The 24,925-nt window shown below is 37.1% G+C and overlaps 2 long non-coding RNA genes across 2 annotated transcripts; both read right to left on the bottom strand.

Annotated features, from left to right (window-relative positions):
• Positions 1–274: 274 nt before the first annotated feature.
• LOC122025717 lies at positions 275–977 on the bottom strand. The gene is made up of 3 exons (XR_006123814.1): positions 931–977; positions 765–845; positions 275–357 (listed from the first exon to the last, which is right to left on the bottom strand). It is a non-coding gene; the product is annotated as an uncharacterized LOC122025717 (long non-coding RNA).
• A 1,889-nt stretch (positions 978–2,866) lies between these two features.
• On the bottom strand, positions 2,867–3,683 carry LOC122025395. Its single transcript, XR_006123685.1, has 3 exons — positions 3,596–3,683; positions 3,416–3,489; positions 2,867–2,929 (listed from the first exon to the last, which is right to left on the bottom strand). It is a non-coding gene; the product is annotated as an uncharacterized LOC122025395 (long non-coding RNA).
• Between the last annotated feature and the right edge of the window lie 21,242 nt (positions 3,684–24,925).

Genomic DNA, 24,925 nt, shown 5'->3' with positions numbered 1-24,925 from the left:
TGGACAGGATGGAAGGCAGAAATTTATGCACAGGCACAGGGGGATTAGCAGTGGATAAACAGGAGGGTAACATTTGCTACTTTCATTGTGCCAAAAATGCAAAGCCCGAACTCTGACAAAGGAAAGGCGGTGGATCGATATCTGCTATATCTATTTCTGTCATTGACTTTGAGATATCATCGACCAAAAATGGAATGCTGCATCAAAGGAAAATGTAAATCTAATTTATAGTAACTAATATGTAGAACAGAGGAAGAAAAAGTTTAAGGCCTACCTGGAATTATCATCTAACAAGAAAGAATTATTGGAAGAATTATTTGAGCCCTCGGCCATCACAAGTCTCATACTTGAAATGATCTGTAAAATTTAAAAGGAAAAAAAAAACTCTACGTCATTACTTGGAAAGACCTAAAAGTGCAACAGAACAGTTTGAAGTCATTGCAAAATAAGGTTGATACCATTTGTCCCAAAGGCAAGCTATGAGATGGAAGACTTGGTATAGGCCAATATATTTATTCCCAATTGTCTTCCATCAGTTGGTTATGTCAACAAGAATATTACTAGATGCTAGAAACGCACCATTATTGCGTCACTAGACTGGCCCCGTCTTGGTGCCTTAATTGCTCTCTATTTTGTCCCCACACAAACTTAGTTGGTACCACACTTAGCTATTCCATTGTGAATATGAAAATTATGCATGTGATATATATATATATATATATAAACAGAATGCAACTTAAGAACATATCTAAGTGAAATCAAACCTCTGATGTAACACTCTGCGTGCCATACTTGTCATCCCAGTACATAGTACTGATTCTGTATAACTGTTGTATGCTAAGAACCTGAAAACCAAATCAAACCAAAAAAATAGTTCGTTACTGACAATCTAAATGACTGAAACTTTGAATATTTATAAGTGGTCTCAACTGGGCATAAATCTTTGGTTATCTCCTTCAGTGTCTTCTTTGGTTTCTAATGTAAAACCTATATCATGATATAATATTAATAGTTCAAAGATAAGTTACAGGACAACAAGTACAGTATACAATAAGCAATCTTGATGTTTGGTAAGTACGTGCTGAATCGCTCAAACTCATGGCAAATCTGCACAAATATAAATATGAATCAAAATTCTAGAACCACCAAAATCAACATAAATCATTCTTTAAAAATAAAGTCAAACCTGGAAGGCCAATTCTCTTGTATGACACATCACAAGTGCAGCAACTTGGCCTGCTGTTGGCTCAATTTACTGAAGAGTAGAAAGTACAAAAACCGCCGTTTTACCCATTCCAGACTTTGCTTGACAAATAACATCCATTCCCAGAATAGCTTGTGGAATACATTCATGTTGTACTGATGAAAATTGAGGAGTACCCCAGTAAGTAAAAAATAATCTTCTGGATCCTTTAATGGAAAGGTTTACCTTATTCTCCACAAAACTGAGAAACATGCAAGTGATCTTTACCTGCAAAATACCATAAAGATTTATGCATCTATCCACTCGATGATGAAACGAGATATCTATTTAAATTTAAATAGGGTTCTCTTGATTTGCTCTCAAATTAAGAAAGTAAAATGAGCAGAGGACAAGTCTATAGTTCTAGTACTTTAATTGAAAAAAACCCCTTCCATATAATTTCACCGATTACCTCATACACCTAAGATAAAAGCAGCATGGACTTTAATTAAAATTACTAGGCATGATAATGATAATGATCCTCTTTTTTGCACCATCACTGACCAAGGCACACAGTTCTTCCTAGTGTTTAGTGACTGTGGCTTTTGATTATGCCAAATAATAGAGATAAACAGACTAAAAAATGTCTCTGAGAAGATCTTAACTACAAATATAAGTTGATGATTCACTCTGATCCAACATTTCTCACTGAATTAAAGGGTATATCCATTTTCAGTAGTCAAAAACCGCATCAAACTATTTATTCTCAGGTTTGTGTGAAACAATCAGAGAGAAGGTCAACAAGTAGAATATTTTCACTTCTCTCTGCAATATGGATAAGAATTCATGTTAGCCAACACAAAGAAAGAGATTGAGGATAAGATAATATTGGAATTCATCGTTTTAAGCCAAAGTGAAAGATAAACTTACAGCTAAACTATTTAAGGAACATTGATACTAATTCATAACAATAACCAATTTTCCCAACACACACATCTAGAAGTTATCCAACACTATTTTAATGTTGAAAAAGAATAAAAACAAGGTGTCGGAAAGATAAAAACAAGGAAACATTCTAACCAAGCAATAAACGTTGAAGTTGCCGCAAAATGTGGTTGGTGCACCAAGCGAGGTGCGGTACCATAGTACGTCATTTTCCACAAAGCACCATGCTTTACCAAAAAATTGTAGCTTCTCGGTACTTGATTAAATGGCCAGGGCATATGCTCCGTCCACAAGTCAGTCACAAAGACCTACACTAGCACAAGATTTTGATCCATAGAGCAAGGGGGAAAAGCTACTTTCTGGACCACTTGGAGACAAGACCACTAATTAAATTTCTAATTCACCTGGTACTCATCACCGAATTCCTGGTTGAAGGCAGCCCTGATGGCCTCCGCCGACGCGCGATGCCCACCACCTGTATCACTCATCAAAATCAAAACCTTCTTCGGCCTCTCATACTCCGCCACGTCGTTAATGGGGGCGCCGTTGTCCTCGGCAATGAGAGGGCTCTCATCCTCCAGACGGATCTCGTCGTTCGAGAGGCCGGCAGAGGCAAACCCGATGGGGGCATTAAATTATGAGAATCAGAATCTGTTCAACTTGCTATACTGCTCCATTCTTCTTGCACCTTTCATTTCCCTAATCTCACCACTTTTCACCTTCAAATGCCTCTTGCAGTTCCCTCTTGACATTTTCCAGCCCACCAATATCATCCCAACTGACATTTGGTACTTCAACAACCTGATCAAAACCCAACAAACTATCAGCATATCTCAAGGTAGAAATAGAAGTGGTTTTTAGGCCATTCATCAACATATGACAGTAAACACAAGTTACCAACCAGGCACATGAGGCTATAGAATTTCTTGAGTTGAAAAAGGTAAGTTTAATTTAGAGTTGAAATGTGGTTCCAGTAAATCAAAACCCTAACATAGAGTTGAAATGCACTGGTATGCATAAATTCATGAGATTACTTATGGAAGAAACGATTAGGAACTGATCAAGACTGAACCAAACAAGATAGATGTAGCTAACATAAACCAAATGAGTGAAACCAGTCACTCATGCATAAACGAGACATGGAACTAGCATATGTTGAATCAAATTACAGGAACTATGATCCACTCCAATTAGAACCATCAATGTGAGCTCATGAAAACATTGAATATTTACAAGAGAAAAATACTCTTGAAGCTTCAAGCAATGACAGGTAGCTTGATTAGTTACCTGATTACAAAATTAGCAATTCTTTTTCTTAGTAGCCCACTGTCTTCAGTTTGAATCAAGTACTCTTGAAGCTCCTAATGGTTCAAAGTTTCCAAAGATTCACAACACCAATGAAATAGAAGTTAGGTTAACATTTCAAGCAAATTGAATATAAATCATTTGTGCTGACAAAATTAGCACCTTCCAAGCCTCATCAAGACTTTGGTTGGTATTTTCTGCATTAACCTTCTTGGAAAGGGTAGTCAGCAATTCAGCTTGTTGCAACAAGGCACATCTCTCCCAAGGAAAGTTGCTTGACTAACCTTATTGGAAGCTGCTTAGTCATTAGGAAAAGGCGAGGGCTTAGGGGGAAGCAGAAGGCATCAACAAATCTTTTCACAAAAAGAAGATAAACCAAATTGATAGTGGTTTACCATCATATGTATAGCCTCTCATATTACCTGATGACTGATTAACTGTGTCAAAGTTTTGAACTTCTAATAGAGGTGGCCTTTGCAGATGTTGAGCTGGACCATGTTCCCCAAGAGATCTCCTATGTGCTTCAATTGTCTCTTTGAGAGGAGAGATGTGATACCTATCTTGCAAATGAAATACTAATAAGAAAAATAAATAATTAAACTTTTTCTTGGTGGTTTAGTTCACAGTGAATTCATCTACCCCATCTGCTTATTTGATGTCGATGGTTCCCCTATTAGTATTGCTATAGATGGTTCTTCAACAAGAACCCTCTTATTGCTTGGGTCCAAAGATGGAACACTATTCTCCTTGGATGAAGCCTCAAATTTTGCCCTTTTCTTGCAGAGGGTGGAGAAGCGGTTCTTTACAGCGTTATCTGTTCTGTTGTAAAGCAAATACAAATCATATTTATACAACCTGTCCACCCATCACAGCGGATGGCTTATTAGTAAATACTAAATAAAGAAGTTTGGTTGAAATACCTTCCTGATACAACCTTTGCAATCTCTGTCCATCTGTTGCCAAACATCTTTTGTGCCTGATTATCAGAAACCTTCAAGCAATGACAAGTAGCTTGATTAGTTAGATTACAAAACCCAAACAGCTATATAAGAAATCCAGATTTGATCAAACCAGTAACTTAAATCAATAAATGACACAGATGTAAGTAATAATGCAATAAAAAGGAGAAAAGAAATACCATAAAGGCAAGGTACTGATTTGTCTTGTTAATTAGTTCTAGGGAACACGAGCTCTACTTCTTCAACTCAACTGCTCGATCCACAACCAACAAAAAAATTGTTAGAAAACTAACTGAATTCCTTGCGATCAAACAGACCACCCAAGAAGCCAAACAAAACAATCCACAACCGTCATGCATGATCATAAAAAAAGGGAAATGTAGGACTTAGACTGTTTCGAAGACCAAATGCGAACCATTAAGCAAGTTTAAGATCATACACGACTCCAACCTCACACCGTCCAGAAAGAAAGCAAACCACAAAAACACATAAAACATGGATCGATTGATCGAGCAGGAGAAAAGGGAAATGTAGACTTACAGACGAACTTGAGCTCCTTAGGCTCGATTTCCAGTAACCCTCCTCTCATTTCTCTTCGACTCTGTTTGTGATTTCTTGCCTCCTCCTAACAAATTGAAAGTGTAGAACCCGGAGATTGGTACAACGATGGTATCTCAGAGAGGAAAGGTTCGATTTTGGCAGAGTGCAGATTTTGTAGACCCAGGAGATTGATATAATCGGAGTTCGAAGGTGGTCTCGCAAACAACCACTAAAAGGCAGGAACCAAATCGATCTACGGGCGTAGATTTACAAAGAAAACAAATCGATCGAGTAAACCCTGCACATATCAACCGATCCACTCAAATCTCCCAACGACGACAACAATAGTGAAAAGGCAAACATAACCAACATCAGATCAAAAAACTACAACAGGTAAGAGTGTAGATGTAAGGAGGGGATTAGGGTTTTCACATTTCCACAGTGCCTCAATCTTCACCCTTAATCTTCCCAGGCGGCGAAAAGGGCCTCAAAGACTTCATCCAGCGGAACCCCTCTCCTTCTGAGGCAAAGGCAAGGGCGGGCAGCGAGGAGAGCATCACGGTGTTGCTGGCGCGGGCAAAGCCGAAGCTCCCCGAGCTTCCCCTTTTCCTGCCCGGGATGATCATGATCCCCAAAGAACCCTTTCCACATGTACAGTGGGATCGTGCAGAGGGTCACCGACGGGAAGGCTGGTGTGCTCTTCGAAGGGGGAAATTGCATCTATCATTTATGCTGCGGTTTTGCTTAGGACCGGAGCAGGTGGTTTTGATCCTGATCGGGAGAGGCAGGTACGCTATAAGGAGAAGAGAGAGATGAGGGGATGAGAGAGATGGCCGGAGGAAAGTGGTGGTGTCGTAGCGACGATATAGGTTTAGGGCTAAGTATGGGTGGACGGCGCAACACAGGTTTAAGTTTGGAGGGAAGAATGAAGTGTTGCAAATTTCGGCTAAGTATGGGTGGAAAAATTAAATTATTTTATGTAATCATAGATATCAGATTTTAAAAACCGCTGTAAAAATCGGTGTCTATTAACGAAAAAAAAGGCGCTCATAGACATCGCCTAAAAAACTGATGTCTATGAGCGAAAATCTGTGCTCATAGACACCGGTTTTGGAAAAAATTGGTGTAAAATACTCAAAGACATCGGTTTTTGTTTAAAATGTTGTTGTTCCACCGATATCTATGAGGGTTTTTGTTGTAGTGAAAGCCTGGTGGCCGGATTTAACTTGGAGAAGAAGGAGAGATATGAGGCTTTGTTTCTAGCATTCCTTGGAGCTTGGTGGTGGTGGTCGAACCTTCATCTTTAGAAGATTCTTGGTGGTGGCCGAAACTTGGAGAAGAAGGAGCTTGGTGGTTCTCGTCTCGAAAGATCGTTGCCCACACAACGTCCGAGATTAGGAGAGGAATACGGTAGAAGATCAAGAGGTTATTTGCTTACAAAGAAAGGTATAACTAGTAATTATTTTCCGCATCATACTAGTTTTTCTTTGTATGAATTCCAAACACAAGAGGCATATGATTCTAGAGTTTCAAATTTATGATTCAAGTTTGTGTTTTTTTTGTTTTTCGAATTTATGATTCGATTGTTCCTTTTGGTTAAACCTAGAGTTATATAAGGAAATTAAATTTTAAATTTCTTTAAAGACTTTGTCTAGGAAGTGGTGGTTGCTCCCATATCCAAGAAGACCTAGTGTCTCGCCATGTTTAACCTGGAAGCCAATTTTGAAAATTAATATTTAATTGAATTTATAACATAGGTGGATTTAGATCAATAATGTTAAGCATCGTTTGCGATCCAAATCTAAACTATTAAGAACAGATAAGTTAAATTTGAAATCAATAATGTTAAGTTCCGTTTGAGATTCCTAATTTAATTTCTAAAGAACACAATAGGTTGTTTAGAAAAGATTCGACACTTGTACAAAATTTTTGTACAGTGGAACCGGTACGATTTTCCTAGGACCAACCAACAAAGAAGACAAAGTCTAGTTCCATTTTGATGGTGTCTAAGGGCAAAGGCAAGTGGAAGCCTAAAGGTAAGGGTAGGACACAAGCCAAAGGCAAGGGCAAGGCTCATACACTGAAACCCAAAGGTGGGGTTGTTAAGGAAGGAACCTGCTTCCACCGTGGTGAGACCGGACACTGGAAGAGGAACTGCAAGTTATACCTAGAGGGACTGAAAAGGAAGAGAAGTGAGACTTCTGCCTTAGGTATATATGTTATAGAAGTCAATCTGTCTATTTCTTCTTCACGAGTATTAGATACCGGATGTGCATCTCACATTTGTACTAATGTGCAGATGCTGAGAAATAGTAGATTATTGACAAAGGGCGAAGTGGACCTACGAGTAGGCAATGGTGCAAGAGTTGCCGCCGTCGCTGTAGGAACCTACTCCTTATCTTTGCCCACTAGGCTTGTTTTAGAACTTGAAGAGTGTTGTTATGTGTCTGCTTTAACCAAAACCATAATCTCTGTTTCTTGTTTAGACAAGAAGGGGTTCTCATTTATAATAAAGGACAAATGTTATTCTATTTATTTAAATGACATGTTTTATTATAGTGCACCTCTGATAAATGGACTCTATGTTCTAGACTTCGAAAACACAATCTATAACATAAATACCAAACGGTTCAAGACTAATGATCTGAACCAAACATATCTCTGGCATTGTTGCTTAGGTCACATAAATGAGAGTCGCATATCCCAACTCCATAAGGATGAACTGTTGGACTCATTTGATTTTGAATCATATGAGGTATGCGAATCTTGTCTTCGAGGCAAGATGACAAAGACACTATTTAGTGGACATGGCGAAAGGGCTAATGATCTATTAGAACTTATATATACTGATGTATGTGGCCCTTTCAGAATAGCAGCTAGAGAAGGCTATCATTACTTCATTACCTTTATTGATGATTTCAGTAGATACGGCTATGTGTATCTGATGAGACACAAGTCAGAATTCTTTGAAAAGTTCAAAGAATTCAAGAATGAAGTACAAAACCAACTTGGTAAGAGTATTAAGATGCTTCAATCAGATCGAGGTGGGGAATACCTTAGCCAAGAGTTTCATGACCATCTCGTTGAGTGTGGGATAATATCTCAACTCACTCCACCTGGAACACCACAATGGAATGGTGTATCAGAAAGGAGGAACCATACTTTATTAGATATGGTACGATCGATGATGAGTCATACAGATCTTCCTACTTCCTTCTGGGGACATGCTCTAGAGACAGCCGCTTTCACATTTAACCAAGTTCCATCCAAGGTCGTCATAAAGACACCATATACGATATGGACAGGGAAGAGTCCCAATATGTCTTTTATGAAGATTTGGGGTTGTGAGCCTTACGTTCGACGACAAGTCTCAGATAAACTAGGACCCAATCAGATAAGTGCTACTTTGTTGGATATCCCAAGGAAACAAAGGGATATGACTTCTATAATCCCACACATGGTAAGGTGTTTGTTGTCAGGACTAGTGTATTTCTAGAAAGGGAATTGATTTCTAGAAAAATTAGTGGGAGTGAAGTCAATCTTGAAGAAGTTCAAGATACTAGCACTGATTCCTTGATGGAAATTGAATAGGTACCGCAAGATGTTGTGGATCGGGATCTTGTTATACCACAAGAAGTTATGGAACACCAACCTGTTCAAGTAGCACATGCTCTACGCAAATCTGATAGGATTCGTCGTCAACCTGAGAGATATTCTTTTCTCTTGTCTGACCACGGTGATATAGAGCTTATTGATCTTGATGAGCCTACATCTTATCAGGAACCTGTACAGGGCCCAGATTCTGAGAAATGGCTAGAGGCCATGAAATCCGAGATGGAATCCATGTACACTAACCAAGTATGGACTTTGGTTGATCCACCTGAAAGGATCAAACCCATTGGGTGTAAGTGGGTCTTCAAGGTGAAGACTAACATGGATGGAAATATGCATACCTATAAAGGTAGATTGGTGGCTAAAGGATTCAAGCATATTCATGGTATAGACTATGATGAAACCTTTTCACCAGTTGCGATGCTCAAGTCCATTCGGATCATGCTTGCTATTGATGCTTACTATGATTATGAGATATAATAGATGGATGTCAAAACCATATTTCTTAATGGAAATCTACTCGAGAATGTGTACATGACACAACCTGAGGGTTTTGTAGATCCAGAGCATGCTGGAAAGGTTTGTAAGTTGCAAATATGCATTTATGGATTGAAGCAAGCTTTTAGAAGCTGGAATCTTTGATTCGATGATGCAATCAAAGATTTTGGTTTCATTAAGAATGAAGATGAACCTTGTGTCTACAAGAAGGTTAGTGGGAGCACAGCCATCTTTCTTATATTGTATGTAGATGACATACTTCTCATTGGAAATGATAGCCCTACTCTTCAGTCAGTGAAAACTTGGCTTGGGAATTATTTTTCAATGAAAGACTTGGGTGAAGCAACCTATATTTTAGGTCTTAAGATCTATAGAGATAGATCTAAGAAATTGCTTGGCCTAAGCCAAAGTATGTACGTTGACAAGGTGCTTAAACATTTTGCTATGGAGAATTCCAAGAAGGGATTTCTGCCTATGTCACATGGTGTGAGTCTTTCGAAGACTCAATATTCTTCTAAGGTAGAAAGGGACCGCATGGATCAGATCCCTTATGCATCTGCTATAGGGTCGATCATGTACACCATGCTTTGTACTCGCCCAGATGTCTCGTATGCGTTAAGCATGACGAGCAGATACCAGTCAGATCCAAGTGAAGGTCACTGGATAGCAGTCAAGAATATTCTTAAGTACTTGAGAATGACTCAAGATTATTTCTTGATCTTTGGAGGCAATGAAGAGCTTGTTGTAAAGGGTTACAGCTATTGCTGTAAAGGGTTACAGTGGTGCAAGCTTTCAAATTGACAAGGACGATTCTAGATCGCAGTTAGGGCATGTATTTTACATAAATGGTGGTCTTAGGTATTGGATACTACAATGATTCCATGTCATTCAAGGGATCATCGATATATGAGATATGAGGATATGCAGAGAACCAAACAATGCTAACATTACGGATCCTTTGACCAAGACTTTAGCACCAAGAAAGCATGATGGTCACACTAGGTCAATGGATATTAGATATCTTAGTGATTGACACTAGTGACATAAGGAGATTGTTAGTGTAAACCCTAAGAGGCAATCAAGAGTTGATTGACTTAGGACATTTTGTATCATATTTCATTATTTCATTAGAAGATAAAAGTTATGGTTATTATATTTACTTCAGTTCAGTGTCGAATGAATAAATATAATAATGTCCTTGGATAGTAGGTTCTTATCTATAATTTATCAATTGGTTGGATTGATAGTGAGATATTGTAGAGAACACTACTCTTAACTATTCCTAGTCGAGCATTAATATACAAGGACAATATTAATGCATTGAGACTAGCATGTAAGTTAGCGGATGACTTGATCTCACAAGTCATAGATATGAGATATCAGGTTGACACATGGGTATATATTAGAGAATATATACTGAATGACCCGTCATGAGAATGTTTCATGGATCGTCGTATGAGTGTCATAGACATTCTTATGTGACTATTGGTATGAATAGTCCTTAGACCTGAAGTCACTACGGTTCCCTACATAAGGAATTGTATACTTTGGTATCGTCAAACGTCACCTGTAATAGGGTGGACTATAAAGTCGATCACTGGGTAAGCAATGAATTATGCGGAGGGATGTGAGTGATGTAGATGGGATCTATCCCTTCCATATGACGGAAGCGATATCTATGGACCCCTTGATTAGTAGAACACAAGAAAGCATGACCATGCATAAATAAGTCAATATGAGATATTGAGATTATTTGATTAAGTGTGTCTACTTGGAGATCAAGAAACACAAAGATTGATAAGAGGATGACACGGTCTATGCCTCATTGATCAATCTAGATATCAAGGATAGAGGGACCAAGTCATACATGATAATAGCCATGGACAGGTTAGGTCGGATCTCGACTTTCTCGTCACTTGGGTAGCAATGATGCCTTGTTAGATGCCACTCATTGTTTATGTATCGCAAATGTTGATTTGGATGCATTGCCAACGTTACGAGAGCCTATAGGGTCACACACAAAGAACATATTGGTTTGGAGATGGATATTTTAGTTTGACTAAAATACTAAGGATATTAAGAATAATGGGTAAATCCAAAGTGTTGGTGTCATCTTCGTGGTGATTGGCACTAGTGCTAGTGGGAGATTGTTAGTAATTAGCCCTAAAAGCCAATCATGAGATGATTAGGCATTTTGGTTACTAATTGAGTTAGACTCAAATGAACTCACTCATTGGATTGAGTTCAATCCGAATTAGACACATTGGATTAATGGGTTAGACTCAATGCGTTAGACTTAATGGGTCATTGGATTAATGGTTAATTCAATATAATAAATCCAACCCATTAAGAGGAATATAAAGAGACAAAAGACCCTTGGTATTCATGGGATGAATATAAATAGGTTTTTGTCATTTATTTTTCATAAGATGAATTAGATAAAGAAAAGGTGACTCTTGATCTCCCTCTTCCTCCTCCTCCTTCCTCCATGGCCGATTCTTCAAGATTTGTCAAATCATACTTCTTGCTAGCACAAGAAGATGGTTCTTCTCCGAAGGCTTCGTTCGTGCGACGAACGAAGGATATGTTCGTGCGGATACCATAGAGGTGTGGACGCTTGAACGTGCTGAGATCTGGATCCAGAGAAAAAGGTTGCGGTCGGGATTGCGAAGGGCACGCAACAAAGGTATAATCCTATCATGTAGCTTAGTATAGTTTTCAGAAAATGTTTCTTCCCTTCTCATGGATCTGTTGGATAAGAGGATCTAGTAATTTTTCCGCTGCGTTTCTGCGTCTTTGGCGCGTTAGATCCCAACAATTATTATATCAGGATTAAGAGTACGCACATCCATAATAACAGAGGTTTTGTTCTTTTATGCAGTCAGTATAAAAAAAGAACAGCCTCAAATGGTCATGCTCAATACACACATAGTGTACTAGTGTAATTATATAGTCAAGACAAACTAATTTCAAATTACACTACAACTGTTCCAATGGTTTGTCCCTATCCATCTCGGTCGTGAGCTACTATTTATAATTTATAAAGAACTGATGATATGATCTTCTATGTGGCACCACACACCATATTATCTACAATATAAATTAAATGGACAACTGCATTAACATGCAACATTTGACCAGAGTGATTCTCATTTCAAAATATAAATGTTCATACAAAATGCTAGGCTTTTAGTATACATCCTAACAGTAATGAAGTAATTAGAGATAACATTGATGATGGCTATCTTTTGACTTGCTATTCCTGGAGACGTAGGAATATTCCAAATATTGTCAATTAAGCATTGTAGTATGCTATCAAGTTGAACTCTGAGAGAGAACTCAAAAGTATCTCCTTTCCGAGAGAATTGAGGAATTCTTGGTTGCCAAATTTCATTATCTTTTGATAGCCATAAATACGAACTCTTTTCTGTATATCCATAATTGTAGAAGGTGTTAAGTTAGTAATCTTGATAAAGTATCAGCAAGAGAATTCACACTTCCTTTAATATGTTCCCACTGAATTTTAAGTTCTTTATTAAGAATGACATCAGTAAATTTTATCCAGCATTTAGAACCTAATCCTTTTCATACTTCTTTTGTCTGTTGGTTATATTTTACTATAACCTCACAATCAATTCTTATCGTAATTTCAGACTTATTATAGATAAATAAAAGGAAAACTTCTAAACAATAAATGACTGCTAGTAATTCAAAATCTAAGGAAGTAAGTCTCCCCTTTTCTTTATATTTTCCTGATGCATATATGCATAATTGTTCTGAAGTTTTGGAGTCATACTTAGATTTTTTACTAAATAAAGCTCCTCCCCATCCTGTTTCACAGCCATCTATTTCAATTACTAAATAATCCGTGTCTAAAGGTAAAGTTAAGTGAGGTAATTGTTGAACCATTACTTTGATTTGTTTTACTAAATCTATATCTTGTTGATTAAAATATCTTTGTCTTGTTTGAGAAGTTTTGTAATATAGAGGCCCACTTATTTTACCAATATCTTTTAAATAGGGGCTTGCATAATTAAGTAGGCCTAAAAATGATCTAAGTGTTTTGATGTCTTCCATTTTATCAGGGAAGTCTAAGATTTTGTTGGTGATATGAGCTTGAAGTGTTATCTTACCTTGACCTATAAGACTGCCTAAAAACTCAATGTAAGGAACTACTAGTTTTATTTTTCTCCTAGAAACAATTAACCCATGTTGTTCAAATAGGTTAAAAATCATGTGTAAATGTGCATAATGTTCTTCCTTTGTTTTAGAGAATACTAGAACATCATCAATGTATACACATGTAAAGTCCTTAACAGACCTAAAGATGTCATCCATTTTCCTTTGAAAAACCTGAGGGGCTACTTTTAGTCCAAAAGGCATAACTAGCCATTCAAAATGACCTTTAGGGCAGGAAAATGTTGTCCAGGGAATGGATTTTGGATGTATTTTAACTTGCCAAAAGCCTGATTTCATATCAAATTTAGAATACCATTTTGATTTTTGAATTTTATTAAGTAATTGATCTTTGTCTGGTATTTTATATCCATCTTCATGACAATTGTCATTAAGTCTTTTATAATTGAAAATCATCCTAGACTGTCCTCTTTTCTGTTTAGTTCCTTTATTGACTATAAAAGCATAACTTCTATGTCGGGAATCGGATCATTGTATGACTTTTAATGCCAGGAATTGAGTAATATGCATCTTGCATTCTTCTATATCCCAATTGGAGTATTTTAAGTCTTGTGCTTTAATAGTTAAGTCAGGATTGATAATATTGAGTTTACAATATACTTGATCTTTTCCCCAATATTTAAGGGGATTTTCACCAAGAATTTCTATTTTTTCTAGTCTAGAAATGATAGCATCTAAGGTGTCTTGTTTACTAAGTAGTGTATTTAAAAAGGAGGGCTTAAGACCATCTTGATAGTAAGTTTCTGGGTCAAATGAGGCCTCCAAGTCTGGTATATTCTCATAACTACCTTCAGATTTGGGGCTCCAAGAGTCAAGTTTTTCTAGTTTTCCTGTAAGGAAAGCATAACTTTAGGTTTCTTGGATTTTTCTTTAGGTTGGTTAGGGTTACAAGGGCAGGGGTAGGATTGCAACTTTCAGCAAGAGGGGTGCCACCACGCGTCCCAGCGCTAACTTCAGAGGGATAAGCAGATAAAATAGCAGAGATAATAGGGGGTGGAAAGAAAGAAAGCATAATCCTTAGTAAGTAAAAGAACTCGATTAGGGGAAATGAGAAAATTAAGACCGATTATTAAGGAAATAGATTTATGTGGCATCGGGCGTATCCAAAGTTGGGGCAAATGTAGGGGAGAATTAAAAACGCCACAATTGATAAAGAAACTTAAATGGACATTACAGACATATTTTGTGCAGCTTAATTGTTGGCCATCAAATTGAGTGCTAAGGAGAGGAGTATTGGTGGTTTTACTTATTATATTAGAAAAAACAAAGAACAAAAACTCTTTTTAAATAAAAAAAAATATGTCAGAAGATTTAAACCCAATAAAACATATACAAATACTCTTACTTGTTTTGCATGCCATAAACTTGGACATCTTTCGTCAGTCTACCTTGAAAGAAAAAACTTATATAGTAGAGAAGCAGAAGTGGTTGACAATATTAATTTTAACTTAATAGATATCCAAGACGATGTCTCAAGTACTTCGTCCATCTATTCAATTTTTTCTATCTTAGATCTAAAAGACTACCCTTCTCCAATACAAAAAGACTATTCTTTAATTAACTCCTTCTTAAATCCTCAATATAGTTCAGAGTAAAAAAAAAAAGGATCCTTTCTCTACCCCACTTTTTGATGAAACGTTACACAATGGCCTCCTACTAACCAAGGACAGCTTGCTATATGCTATATGCAAATATTCCAGTCCCTTTCAAAACTTGCCTAAGTGCCCACATATGTGGGCCCAATTAAAGGCTTTTTAAAACCATGCTCACGCAAATAAAGTGTGTGTTCTGATCTAGTGCCTATCCTATGTCTCAAGTAATCTTGCATTCTTCAAGATTGCCATAGTATTGTAGCAAGGGTTACAATGTTGTTCTGATACTGATTTTTGTTCCCATTGGGATCAATTTCAACCATGGCTTAAAGTGTCATGTTGAGACGGTCGAAACGGGCGAAACGTCTCGTTCCGCTAGACGACCGGTATCGGCATGACTTCGGCACCAGACCCTCGACAGTTGTGACATGTTGCGCGTCCCCGTGGCCGTAGCGGAGGGGTTGCTCAACCCTGCAAACAACAATGGAGGGGTTGCATAACCCTTCTGCTGCCACTACAGAGGAACCATACGACCATGTGGCTGCTGCAAGGGGGTCGCGAGACCACCGCAGTTGCACTTGAGGAATCACGCGATCCCTGCGGCTATGGCTGAAGGGTCGCGCAACCCCGTGATAGCGCCGAAGTCGCGCGAGCTCGCTAGTGGTGTCGGATTTCGGATTTTTTTTAATTAAACTTAGGTTAATTATTTTAATCAACTCTTAACTATGATGGAGATAATCTAAGAAAACTTTATTAAACCCTAATAAAATCATCTAATTAATTTTATATTTAATTTATTTTAATTTTAAAATTATAATAAAATTTTATTTATTTATTTTGGTATCTTTTCCTTTTTAAAAAAATTAATTTTTATATTATTTATTTTTTAAAATATTTATATTAAATATTTTATTTTTTAATTAATATATTTTATATTTAAAAAATACTGAAACTATATCGACACGGCACGATATGGTACCAAAATCGTATCGTTCCGATTTAAGACCGAAACCTCAGCATGGGTCAAAATTTTAAACCTTAATTTCAACTCAATTCCTAGTTTTACCAAAATAGTATGTAGATTAGTCTTGACAACCTAGAACCCTATTATACCACTTCTTTAGATCTTCTAGTGGCTTCTTACTCTTTCTGTGTCTTCTTTCTAACTGTACTTCTTTCTTAGTTGCATTGCCTTCTTCCTCTTCTTCTTTGCACACCACCAACTTCTCTATGCTGAGAGAGTTATTGCCTTGTATCTTCTGACTTGCCTTATTGGTTGAGGATTCTTTGCTTGTTTCCTTCACAATCTTCTTTGAAAGAGAGGCAAATGGGAGGTAATAACATGGTTACCTCCCCTCAACATAAATACATATATTTCACCCTCTCGGTATGAAATTCCTGGCTCCATCCCTGCCTACTTGGATGTTAAGTAGGAGGTTACTTCATGTAGTGTGGTTGTAAGATAGTGATGGTTTTAAAGGTTGCTTATGCTGTTGTATGTATGAGAGACACATCTACTGGATATGGTCTCTGCATTTGGTGTGATAAAAGAATCCATGAGAGAACCAGAAATCTAATATTGGGAGCCGTGTTGACATAATATTCTAAGGAAATAACTTTTTAAAGCTTAACATGACTATCTTGAATCTACTATTTACAAGAGGTCTATTTCAAAATCTAGGACTTGCATTGCAAGTCATTTTTTATGCCATGTCATATACAGATCTCATGGAAACAAATTATTAATGCCTTCATCATGTCTTTGCGCAACAAATTATTTTGTTTTCTCAGGTAACATAGGCCTGATTGATATATGTTAGTATCACATGGAGCCACATTGCCTAATGTTTAATTTAGCGTGTCATGTTTGTATCTTCTACTACACGCAATCTTTTGCACACAGGACAATTAAGTATATTTAGCAATAATGGTACCATACATTTGAACCTCCAAAGTATACGAGTCATATTCATTCTTTGAGATTAGACAGACTCCTATGCTATGTGTAACTCTGTAGTCTCTTATTCCTTTATCTGCTTCTGATTATTCTTGTGAATTCAGATGCAGTGTGATTTTGACTGGGACGACAGAGAAGAGGTTTTCGGAAGTTGAAGGCATCGTTAGAAGGCAGATAAAGGTTTCTTATTCTTTTCACTTTTTCTCTTATGCTATTACTGCTGTACCCAATGGTCATAATGTGTGTACAAATTTAGGTGTTGGTTCTTCCAAGTGTGCAACCGTCTCATGCTATTGTATACCCAGCTGATACAGTGCTCGTATTGGAGATAAGGCGACTATTTACTGAATTCAACATTGCTGTCATTGTTTTCCATCAACTGTGCTTGTATTATTGGAGATAAGGTGACTATTTACCGAATTCAACATTGCTGTCATTGTTTTCCATCAACTGTGCTTGTATTATTGGAGATAAGGTGACTATTTACTGAATTCAACATTGCTGTCCTTGTTTTCCCTTCCAATTCTTTAATATTTCAAAAATCTAGACTAAAAGAGATAAAATAGAATTATCAAAATTAACCGGATCAAATTACCAAATCAAATCATATTAGTATTTGGATTATTCTAATAATTCTGTTATAATTATTCTCAGAATTATTCTTAGAATAATTCTATTATTTATTAATTAGTTATTGACCAAGTACTTTTTGAACATTATATATTGTATTGTCCTTAGGACAAATATCAATGAACAATAAATTTTATTGCTCTCTCCCTATTCTTCCTCTTACATGGTATCAGAGCCATTTCTTTTTTATCTTCCCTCAATTTCTTGAGGCGGAGATCGTATAAACGAACAAACGAAAAATACTTATTTTTCTTCCGCTGCCAACCCCATTGCTTCTCTTTCCTCTGCCTTAATCTTTATTTTTTTTCGTCTATGTGGTTTTTTCTCCACTACCACCGGACAAGTTATTTTTTACTTTAGATGTCGAATACTCGACGACATCAAAGAGGCCAAAAGCAAAGTTCAGACCGATGTCAGATTTGTCACATCGTTGGTCATACTGAAAATATATACCCTAAAAGACTTGATTGGTTTAGGGTAAAATGTCAAATTTGTCTTGGAATTAGACATTTTGGTATTCAATGTCCTAGTTCATTTGATTCAAATTTCATTGGTGGTCCTACAACCTCAAGACAACCATCTATTTCACAAGTATATCCTAAAGTTCTTTCGTTTGTGCCTACTTGTGGTAAAACCTCAGAGTTTTCATCTACTGATTGGTATATTGATACTGGAGCAACTCATCATGTCACATCAGATTATAATATCCTTACAGACATAATACCATATTATGACTTAGATACGGTACAAGTAGGTGATGGTTCAAGTTTACAAATTGCTAATCTTGGAAACACATATGTTCATTTATCTAATCGAACTTTTCACATGCGCAATGTCTTTCATGTTCCATCTATCACTAAAAATTTACTTTTTACACGTTAGTTTTGTCTTGATAACAATGTCATTTTTGAATTTCATCATAATCATTATCTTATAAAGGATAGAGGAACAAATGCTATTGTGTTTTATAAGAGAATAAAAAATGGCCTCTATTGTCTTCAGAGTTTTTCAATCAAAGTTTTTATTGGTGAACGCATAAATAAACCAGCTTGGCATACTGGACTTGGTCATCCTTCCCTTCGTATTGTTCAGTCAATCATTAATAGGTATAGTTTACCTACTTCTATTACCTCCTCTCCATCTCATTCATATAGGGTCTGCATGGAATCTAAAAGTCATAAACTACCTTTCTCTTCATCTGATCATGTTTCTAATTTTCCACTTGAAATAATCCATTCTGATGTTTGGGGTCCTGCACCTATTTTGTCTAATCAAGGTTTTCAATATTATGTTACATTCATTGATCATTTTAGCAAATATACTTGACTCTATCCTATGAAAAGGAAATCTAATTTATTTGATATATTCTGTAATTTTCAAATTCAAGTTGAACGATCTTTTAATCGTAAAATACTTTCTTTTCATTCTGATTGGGGAGGCGAATATCAAGCTCTCCATCGTCATCTTGTCTCTTGTGGAATTGTTCATCGAGTTTCTTGTCCTCACACTCCAGAACAAAATGGCTCTGCTGAGAGAAAACATAGACATATAGTTGAAACTGCCTTAGCTCTTCTTCATCATGCATCGATTCCGCGCAAATTTTGGGATGAAGCTGTTAGCATTGCAGTATATCTCATAAATCAACTTCCTACTCCATTGCTCAATCATAAATGTCCTTTTGAAAAACTTTATAATCAAACCCCTGATTATACTTTCCTTCGAATTTTTGGTTGCGTATGTTATCCATGGTTACGCCCTTATTCTAAACACAAACTTGACTCTTGTTCACTATAATGTGTTTTTCTTGGTTATAGCAATTTGTACAATGGTTTTCGTTGCTTGCATATACCAATAGGACGAATTTATATTTCACGACATGTTACTTTTGATGAGTCTCTATTCCCTTTTTGGGTAGCTTCTTCAATCTCTCCTCCAGATACAAGTGACACTTTCTTAATGCCACCTAATATTATCAGAACTGATGGCATCCTAGGTCCTGCTCCGGAGCTCTCTAATAACTCTCCTACACCATCAGAATCACCTCAGGTTGCTGCTCCAATCTTAGAAGCCTCACCGATCGAAGATAATATGCTCTCTGGTTCCTCGAATAATGCAAGTCCGTCATCTACATCACCATGTCAGCCTACTTCCTCGTCGTCATCAACAAGTGATTCAGATGATAATGCTCCTCATCGCATGCTTTCCATTAGTGATATTTATGAGCGTTGCCCACCAAATGCAACTCGATATCCTCTTCCACGAGCTCTAGTGGTCTCTTCAAAATCTATATTGAACCAACCTGTTTTACACAAGCAAACAAGGATCCAAACTGGCGTAGTGCAATGGCTACAGAATTTAATGCACTTCTTCGCAATGGAACATGGACTCTAGTTCCGTGCACTCCCTCAATGAATGTTGTGGGCTCTAAATGGGTATTTAGTCAACAACCAGGTATTGACTTTAATGATACTTTTAGCCCAGTCATCAAAATTACATCTGTCAGACTATTATTATCAATAGCTATTAGTTCTAATTGGCTTGTACGACAATTGGATATTTCAAATGCATTTCTCCATGGTCATCTTGAGGAAACTGTATTTATGGAGCAACCAACTGGGTTCATTCATCCACAATTTCCATCTCATGTTTGCCAACTCAAGAAATCCTTATATGGTCTTCGACAAGCTCCTCGTGCATGATTTCATCGACTATCTAATTGGTTACAAGCTCAAGGATTTTGTGTATCAAAAACTGACTCGTCTCTATTTCACAAATATAATGATGGAAATATGATATTTTTTCTTATTTATGTGGATGACATTCTGATAACCAACAATGATCACAAGGGTATCACAATTTTATTAAGTCTTCTCAATCAAGAATTTCCTACTTGAGATTTGGGTATTGCTCATTTTTTTCTTGGTATTGAGCTTATTCTACATGAGGATGACTATCTTCTCTCTCAAAGCAAATACATTGCTGGACTTCTTCAAAGAGCCAAAATGGATGGAGTACGTCCGGTCTCTACACCAATTGCTGTAAACAACTCTCCAACTTCATTCTCTCCTGCTCTATCTGATCCACAGATTTATCGAAGTATTATTGGGGTCTTACAATATGTCACTATCACACGCCCTGATATTACTTTTGCAGTAAATCGTGCTTGTCAATTCATGCATGCTCCAACTGAACAAAATTGGGATAATGTAAAAAGAATACTTCGCTATCTCAAAGGTATTATTCTACATGGTCCTCTTTTATATCGCTAATCGTCTCGAGATTTACATGCATATAGTGATGCGGATTGGGCAAGTTCTCCTGAAGATAGACGCTCTACTAGTAGATATGCAATATTTCTTGGACGAAATCTTATCTCATGGAATTCGAAAAAGCAACCTATGGTATCTCGTTCAAGCACTGAGGCAGAATATAAAGCTATAGCAAATACAACATCAGAAATTATTTGGCTTCAATCACTTCTCTCTGAACTTCATCTTGCATCAAATATTGCACTAAAAATTTGGTGCGATAATATTGGAGCAATATATCTTACAGCAAATCCAATCTTTCATGCTCGTACAAAACATGTGGAAATTGATTTTCATTTTGTCCGTGAACGTGTGGCAACTCAGCAGTTATCCGTCTCTTATATTTCTGCTGAAGATCAAATCGCTGACATCTTTACTAAGCCACTATCCAGACAACGTTTCAACAAGTTAGCAAGAAAACTCAACATCAGATATCTCTCGTTGAGTTTGTCGGGGGTAAAAGAGATAAAACAGAATTATCAAAATTGATCGGATCAAATTGCCAAATCAAATCATATTAGTATTTGGATTATTCTAATAATTCTATTATAATTATTCTCAGAATTATTCTTAGAATAATTCTGTTATTTATTAATTAGTTATTGACCAAGTACTTTTTAAACATTATATATTGTATTGTCCTTAAGATAAATATCAATGAACAATAGATTTTATTACTCTCATATTATTTTTTGCTCTCTCCCTATTCTTCTTCCTCTTACACAGACGTTTCAAAAAATAGAGGCTGATGGATTGTTGATCTAGAGTGTTAACCATATCAGCATGGGCAGTTTTGTCAATCCATTAGTTTCTTGCAATTCTAGACGATTAAACTAAGGGTTGATTTTCATTGTTACCGATCAATTGGTCTGATCTTTGTAACTATTTTATTTACTTATTTTGACAATCTTTCAGGTACGTTAGCGGTGACTTTGGCAATCACCCACGCTCACATCTTATGGCCTGTGTTTGGAATGCACAATCGAGAGAATGTTGAGGTTTAATTGCCTGCACCATTAGACATTGTTCCATGCTATTTAGTTTTGTTTCTCTTTACTAGAAATTCTCATCTACAGGTTGTCTGTTATGCATTGAGTCAAAATGATGGCAGTGAGTGGCGCAGTGTATCCAGTCTGAAGCAGAATATTTTATTGATGTGTCTTCAATGTCATCTGATTTGATTGCTAGAAAGATCGATGAAGATATGATACATATCCTAGTAAACCTCAATGGTTACACTAAGGTATTTTATTTGTTTGATGTATGGCTTCAAATTATGTTTATGTGGCATTTGTTCAAATGAATGTACAAACTTGTATGTTTGTACCTATATCCTATAAAACCACAGAAATTGAAATGTCAATTTTTCTAGAACTTTAGTTACAACACTGGAAAAATATAAGTTTTGCTTAATCCTTGAATGACCATATATATTGCATTGAGATGCTAAAAAGAGGTCATGTTGAGTCTCGAAAAGGATGTTTGCATAATATAAAAAGGATGGGCAACTATAGATAGTTTTGGTTTATAGACAATGCTCAGTAAGATGCATGTGTATGTTTTATTGAACTTTAACTATCAGCCCCATGTTTGAAGAGGAAAATATTTGACAGCTGATAGTTCTTTGTCAATTATCTGTACATACATTTTTTGTTGTGGTTTTCATTTTTAAGAGGGTCCAGACATCATCCGCATGCATGAATTCACTATGAGAGATGAGTCGTAAACTTTCGTAATACCTAGTATGATTACTACACATGCAATTTATGAATTCATGTCTGTGTAGTAGGGGTGCCTATTATTATAAAACACAAAGGCACAAAAACTTAACACTTGAATCATCTATTAAATCGATCTGAAAGAGCATCAACTTTAACAAACACGCCTATCAAAATGTTAAACAACATATCAAGTTTAGTGTCCTTGACATTTTGACATCTTTCTCTTCTATAGTTTTGTGTAAGATCATAGTGGAAATACCAAACGTTGTTTGGTCAATACATGTATTGATAAGGAAAACTGAAATATATATACATATACCAAAAAAAAAAAAAAACTTTAGCCCTTAAACATGCCATTAATAATATGACTCTTTAAGTGATATTGGTGAATCTCCCTCTACCACCCATTCTCTCTAGATAAGGCGACGGGAATATGCTCCGGCCGGTAGTGGCTAGAGGAAGATTCCTCTCTGGTGGGGCTCGTTGGACACCCTTCGCTAGCGAAGGTGGAAGAGTGGAGGGGCTGTGGGAGCACAACCCCGACGAGAATTGGAGTAGCTTCTGGTGAAGCATCCAACTTCACCACTGGAGGCTGGGCTCCAGTCAAGCAAGACCCTCCACCCAACCAGGGATGGGCTGTGGAGCACAAGCACATGCTTTGGTTGTGAAGGCTGGGTGGGTAGAGCAACTCCCGGAGTCGGGCAAGCACGCCAGAATCATCAGCAAATCAAGTCAGGCAAGGCAACGAGAGGGCTTAGCCTTCTTCCCTCTGTTCTGGGCCTCTTCATGGTTTGGCCGGAATATTTGGTTGTTGCTGAATGCCGTGCATAGATTATAGAGAGCACCTCTGACACCGAGTAATTAGAGAAGTAGGAGGAAACACAAGGAACTACTCAACACTCACCACTCTAGGAATCCACCAAAAGAATTTAGAGCAAGATAAATAGAAGATAATAACTTCTAAACAAGCTTAAGAGCTCAAGATAATTTTTATTTTTCAAATTGTCCTCACAAGCTTTCAAAAGAGGCCATTATATAGACAAATCTTGGAACACCTCCAAGTGAGTCAAAAGAAATAAATAAGCTTGCATGATCTCAATACCTAGAAAATAGGAACTTTGATACTAATAATTATAAAGATAGTTAAATACGGATAACCACAGTTTCTAAGAAAAAGGTGACTCCTTGAGTTTCGTTACAGTCTGCCCCACTTCATTAAATCAGCCATAACTCTTTCTAGACATAATATTTTTGAGATCTGTAAATTTTGTTAGAAACTAGACTTCTTAGGCTTTCCAACGGTATATGGCATGCATCGTAATGCATTCCCAATGAAAGCAGTTTAATGATTAAATTTGGTCGACTTTTCCAGTGAAAGTTCCAACGCCATTCTCCCCTGGTTGGAGAAGATTCGACCTCGAATCTGGAACATGTTCATCATCTATGTATGGTGAAAGGTCAGCAACATTGAACGTGGCTGAGACACCATAGTTTCCAGGTAACTCCACCTTGTAAGCATTATCACCAATCTTCTTCAAAATCCGAAAAGGACCATCAACTCTAGGCTGTAATTTTCCATATCGACCTCGAGGAAAACACTCCTTTCTCAAGTGAATCCAAACCAAGTCTCCTTCTTTGAAAACAGAATGCTTTCTATGCTTGTTCGCCTCCCTTTGATACTTCTCATTGTGCTTGATAATTTCTTAATGAACTTTCTCGTGCAATTGCTTGATATATTTAGCATGATCTTCTCCTTCCCCGCTGATATGATGAGTAAGAGGGATTGGAGCTAAATCTATTGGAGTGATGGGCTTCTTACCGTAGACAACCTCGAACGGACTCAGTCCCATAGTTTGACTCGGTGAATGATTATAAGCAAACTCTGCTTGAGCCAAAACCTCATCCCATTGGCGATAATTCTTTCCAATCAAACTTCTCAAAAGGTTTCCCAAGCTCCGATTCACAACTTCGGTTTGTCCATCAGTTTGTGGATGGTGAGAAGAACTAAATTGAAGTTTAGTTCCAAGTTTCTTCCAAAGTGTTCGCCAAAAATGACTCATGAATTTCGAATCCCGATCAGAGGTTATGGTCTTTGGGATGCCATGAAGTCTCACAATCTCTTTGAAATAAAGATCAGCCACATGAGTGGCATCCATCGTTTTGATGCAAGGAATGAAGTGTACCATTTTTGAAAACCGATCAACGACCACCATAATCGAATCTTTGTTCCTTTGCGTGCAAGGCAGCCCAACAACAAAGTCCATACTCACATCCTCCCATGGACATAATGGTACCAGCAAAGGAGTGTACAAACCCGTATTTTGCCCATGACTTTTAGCAATATGACACACTCTACACCTCTCCACATACTTCTTGACATTTCGATCCATGTGTGGCCAATAGAAATTTTCTTGTATGAGTGCAAGAGTCTTTTCTCTTCCAAAGTGTCCCGCAAGACCTCCACTATGTGCTTCATCA

The sequence above is a fragment of the Zingiber officinale genome, chromosome 9B (genome assembly GCF_018446385.1).
Source record: "Zingiber officinale cultivar Zhangliang chromosome 9B, Zo_v1.1, whole genome shotgun sequence".
In the NCBI taxonomy this organism is placed as follows: Eukaryota; Viridiplantae; Streptophyta; class Magnoliopsida; order Zingiberales; family Zingiberaceae; genus Zingiber; species Zingiber officinale.
The sequence above is the reverse complement of the archived record's forward strand: the minus strand, read 5'-3'. Positions and strand labels throughout refer to the sequence as shown.